Source organism: Oncorhynchus keta, unplaced genomic scaffold (genome assembly GCF_023373465.1).
Source record: "Oncorhynchus keta strain PuntledgeMale-10-30-2019 unplaced genomic scaffold, Oket_V2 Un_contig_2206_pilon_pilon, whole genome shotgun sequence".
Taxonomy (NCBI): domain Eukaryota; kingdom Metazoa; phylum Chordata; class Actinopteri; order Salmoniformes; family Salmonidae; genus Oncorhynchus; species Oncorhynchus keta.
In genome coordinates this window covers 164,001-170,000 of record NW_026282741.1, presented here as the reverse complement: position 1 = coordinate 170,000, position 6,000 = coordinate 164,001, and the positions used below count along the sequence as shown (strand labels likewise).

The 6,000-nt window shown below is 44.4% G+C and overlaps 1 protein-coding gene across 1 annotated transcript in view; it reads right to left on the bottom strand.

The window, feature by feature from the left end:
• Positions 1-6,000, bottom strand: part of LOC118377176 (protocadherin Fat 3-like) — a 62,179-nt gene that overhangs the window by 34,363 nt on the left and 21,816 nt on the right. The gene's annotated exons all lie outside the window — the stretch shown is intronic.

The following is a 6,000-nucleotide window of genomic DNA, read 5'->3' as shown; positions in this document are numbered from 1 at the left end:
ATGAATGTAACATGGATTACATACCCCATAATGAATTTAACATGGATTACATACCTCATAATGAATGTAACATGGATTACATACCCCATAATGAATTTAACACGGATTACATACCCCATAATGAATTTAACATGGATTACATACCCCATAATGAATGTAACATGGATTAAATACCCCATAATGAATTTAACATGGATTACATACCCCATAATGAATTTAACACGGATTACATACCCCATAATGAATTTAACATGGATTACATACCCCATAATGAATGTAACATGGATTAAAGACCCCATAATGAATGTAACATGGATTAAATACCCCATAATGAATGTAACATGGATTAAATACCCCATAATGAATGTAACATGGATTAAATACCCCATAATGAATTGAACATGGATTACATACCCCATAATGAATTTAACATGGATTACATACCCCATAATGAATTGAACATGGATTAAATACCCCATAATGAATGTAACATGGATTACATACCCCATAATGAATGTAACATGGATTAAATACCCCATAATGAATGTAACATGGATTAAATACCCCATAATGAATGTAACATGGATTACATACCCCATAATGAATTTAACATGGATTACATACCCCATAATGAATGTAACATGGATTAAATACCCCATAATGAATGTAACATGGATTAAATACCCCATAATGAATGTAACATGGATTACATACCCCATAATGAATTTAACATGGATTAAATACCCCATAATGAATGTAACATGGATTACATACCCCATAATGAATTTAACATGGATTAAATACCCCATAATGAATTTAACATGGATTAAATACCCCATAATGAATTTAACATGGATTAAATACCCCATAATGAATGTAACATGGATTAAATACCCCATAATGAATTTAACATGGATTACATACCCCATAATGCATGTAACATGGATTAAATACCCCATAATGAATGTAACATGGATTAAATACACCATAATGAATGTAACATGGATTACATACCCCATAATGAATTTAACATGGATTAAATACCCCATAATGAATTTAACATGGATTACATACCCCATAATGAATGTAACATGGATTACATACCCCATAATGAATTTAACATGGATTAAATACCCCATAATTAATGTAACATGGATTAAATACCCCATAATGAATGTAACATGGATTACATACCCCATAATGAATGTAACATGGATTAAATACCCCATAATGAATTTAACATGGATTAAATACCCCATAATGAATGTAACATGGATTAAATACACCATAATGAATGTAACATGGATTACATACCCCATAATGAATTTAACATGGATTAAATACCCCATAATGAATTTAACATGGATTACATACCCCATAATGAATGTAACATGGATTACATACCCCATAATGAATTTAACATGGATTAAATACCCCATAATGAATGTAACATGGATTAAATACCCCATAATGAATGTAACATGGATTACATACCCCATAATGAATGTAACATGGATTAAATACCCCATAATGAATTTAACATGGATTAAATACCCCATAATGAATGTAACATGGATTAAATACCCCATAATGAATTTAACATGGATTAAATACCCCATAATGAATGTAACATGGATTAAATACCCCATAATGAATTTAACATGGATTAAATACCCCATAATGAATTTAACATGGATTAAATACCCCATAATGAATTTAACATGGATTAAATACCCCATAATGAATGTAACATGGATTAAATACCCCATAATGAATGTAACATGGATTACATACCCCATAATGAATGTAACATGGATTAAATACCCCATAATGAATTTAACATGGATTAAATACCCCATAATGAATGTAACATGGATTAAATACACCATAATGAATGTAACATGGATTACATGGACCCCATAATGAATTTAACATGGATTAAATACCCCATAATGAATTTAACATGGATTACATACCCCATAATGAATGTAACATGGATTACATACCCCATAATGAATTTAACATGGATTAAATACCCCATAATGAATGTAACATGGATTAAATACCCCATAATGAATGTAACATGGATTACATACCCCATAATGAATGTAACATGGATTAAATACCCCATAATGAATTTAACATGGATTAAATACCCCATAATGAATGTAACATGGATTAAATACCCTATAATGAATTTAACATGGATTAAATACCCCATAATGAATTTAACATGGATTAAATACCCCATAATGAATGTAACATGGATTAAATACCCCATAATGAATGTAACATGGATTAAATACCCCATACTGAATGTAACATGGATTAAATACCCCATAATGAATGTAACATGGATTAAATACCCCATAATGAATGTAACATGGATTAAATACCCCATAATGAATGTAACATGGATAACATTGTGTCACTGGCCTCTACACACAATACCCCATAATGACAAAGTGGAAATATGTTCATAGAAATGTTAAAAAATGAATAAAAAATGTCAAAGCTGAAATGTCTTGAGTCAATAAGTATTCAACCTGTTATGTTATGGCAGTAAAAACTGTGTTTAATTAACAAGTCACATAATAAGTTGCATAGACTCACCCTGTGTGCATTAATTAACATGCATTTTAAATAACTACCCCATTTATAAACGAATAATAACATGTGAGAAAGAATGAAAACAGCATACATTTCCAGGTCAAAGGGTTCGATTCCCGCTGGGGACACCCCATAGGGAAAATTCATGACCGGCTGGAAGAGGCTTTGGATGAAAGAGTCTGATAAACGGCGCATATCATTATATTATTAAAAAATATAAACTAAAACTAGTAAAACAACAGCGGATCTAAATAAGACAGGAGGACAGAGGAACAACAGGAGGAGGACAGAGGGACAACAGGAGGAGGAGGACAGAGGGACAACAGGAGGAGGACAGAGGGACAACAGGAGGAGGACAGAGGGACAACAGGAGGAGGACAGAGGGACAACAGGAGGAGGACAGAGGGACAACAGGAGGAGGACAGAGGGACAACAGGAGGAGGACAGAGGAACAACAGGAGGAGGACAGAGGAACAACAGGAGGAGGAGGACAGAGGAACAACAGGAGGAGGACAGAGGTACAACAGGAGGAGGAGGACAGAGGAACAACAGGAGGAGGACAGAGGGACAACAGGAGGAGGACAGAGGGACAACAGGAGGAGGACAGAGGGACAACAGGAGGAGGAGGACAGAGGGACAACAGGAGGAGGACAGAGGGACAACAGGAGGAGGACAGAGGGACAACAGGAGGAGGAGGACAGAGGAACAACAGGAGGAGGAGGACAGAGGAACAACAGGAGGAGGACAGAGGAACAACAGGAGGAGGACAGAGGGACAACAGGAGGAGGAGGACAGAGAGACAACAGGAGGAGGAGGACAAAGGGACAACAGGAGGAGGACAGAGGGACAACAGGAGGAGGACAGAGGGACAACAGGAGGAGGAGGACAGAGAGACAACAGGAGGAGGAGGACAGAGGGACAACAGGAGGAGGACAGAGGGACAACAGGAGGAGGAGGACAGAGAGACAACAGGAGGACGAGGACAGAGGAACAACAGGAGGAGGACAGAGGGACAACAGGAGGAGGACAGAGGGACAACAGGAGGAGGAGGACAGAGGAACAACAGGAGGAGGAGGACAGAGGAACAACAGGAGGAGGACAGAGGAACAACAGGAGGAGGAGGACAGAGGGACAACAGGAGGAGGAGGACAGAGGAACAACAGGAGGAGGAGGACAGAGGAACAACAGGAGGAGGAGGACAGAGGGACAACAGGAGGAGGAGGACAGAGGAACAACAGGAGGAGGAGGACAGAGGAACAACAGGAGGAGGAGGACAGAGGAACAACAGGAGGAGGACAGAGGAACAACAGGAGGAGGAGGACAGAGGAACAACAGGAGGAGGAGGACAGAGGAACAACAGGAGGAGGACAGAGGTACAACAGGAGGAGGAGGACAGAGGAACAACAGGAGGAGGACAGAGGGACAACAGGAGGAGGACAGAGGGACAACAGGAGGAGGACAGAGGGACAACAGGAGGAGGAGGACAGAGGGACAACAGGAGGAGGACAGAGGGACAACAGGAGGAGGACAGAGGGACAACAGGAGGAGGAGGACAGAGGAACAACAGGAGGAGGAGGACAGAGGAACAACAGGAGGAGGACAGAGGAACAACAGGAGGAGGACAGAGGGACAACAGGAGGAGGAGGACAGAGAGACAACAGGAGGAGGAGGACAAAGGGACAACAGGAGGAGGACAGAGGGACAACAGGAGGAGGACAGAGGGACAACAGGAGGAGGAGGACAGAGAGACAACAGGAGGAGGAGGACAGAGGGACAACAGGAGGAGGACAGAGGGACAACAGGAGGAGGAGGACAGAGAGACAACAGGAGGACGAGGACAGAGGGACAACAGGAGGAGGACAGAGGGACAACAGGAGGAGGACAGAGGGACAACAGGAGGAGGAGGACAGAGGAACAACAGGAGGAGGAGGACAGAGGAACAACAGGAGGAGGACAGAGGAACAACAGGAGGAGGAGGACAGAGGGACAACAGGAGGAGGAGGACAGAGGAACAACAGGAGGAGGAGGACAGAGGAACAACAGGAGGAGGAGGACAGAGGGACAACAGGAGGAGGAGGACAGAGGAACAACAGGAGGAGGAGGACAGAGGAACAACAGGAGGAGGAGGACAGAGGAACAACAGGAGGAGGACAGAGGAACAACAGGAGGAGGAGGACAGAGGAACAACAGGAGGAGGACAGAGGAACAACAGGAGGAGGAGGACAGAGGAACAACAGGAGGAGGACAGAGGAACAACAGGAGGAGGACAGAGGAACAACAGGAGGAGGACAGAGGGACAACAGGAGGAGGACAGAGGGACAACAGGAGGAGGACAGAGGGACAACAGGAGGAGGACAGAGGGACAACAGGAGGAGGACAGAGGGACAACAGGAGGAGGAGGACAGAGGGACAACAGGAGGAGGACAGAGGGACAACAGGAGGAGGAGGACAGAGGAACAACAGGAGGAGGAGGACAGAGGAACAACAGGAGGAGGACAGAGGAACAACAGGAGGAGGACAGAGGGACAACAGGAGGAGGAGGACAGAGAGACAACAGGAGGAGGAGGACAGAGGGACAACAGGAGGAGGACAGAGGGACAACAGGAGGAGGACAGAGGGACAACAGGAGGAGGAGGACAGAGAGACAACAGGAGGAGGAGGACAGAGGGACAACAGGAGGAGGAGGACAGAGAGACAACAGGAGGACGAGGACAGAGGAACAACAGGAGGAGGACAGAGGGACAACAGGAGGAGGACAGAGGGACAACAGGAGGAGGAGGACAGAGGAACAACAGGAGGAGGAGGACAGAGGAACAACAGGAGGAGGACAGAGGAACAACAGGAGGAGGAGGACAGAGGGACAACAGGAGGAGGAGGACAGAGGAACAACAGGAGGAGGAGGACAGAGGAACAACAGGAGGAGGAGGACAGAGGAACAACAGGAGGAGGAGGACAGAGGAACAACAGGAGGAGGACAGAGGAACAACAGGAGGAGGAGGACAGAGGAACAACAGGAGGAGGACAGAGGAACAACAGGAGGAGGACAGAGGAACAACAGGAGGAGGACAGAGGAACAACAGGAGGAGGACAGAGGAACAACAGGAGGAGGACAGAGGAACAACAGGAGGAGGACAGAGGAACAACAGGAGGAGGAGGACAGAGGAACAACAGGAGGAGGAGGACAGAGGAACAACAGGAGGAGGACAGAGGAACAACAGGAGGAGGAGGACAGAGGAACAACAGGAGGAGGACAGAGGAACAACAGGAGGAGGACAGAGGAACAAGAGGAGGAGGACAGAGGAACAACAGGAGGAGGAGGACAGAGGAACAACAGGAGGAGGACAGAGGAACAACAGGAGGAGGAGGACAGAGGAACAACAGGAGGAGGAG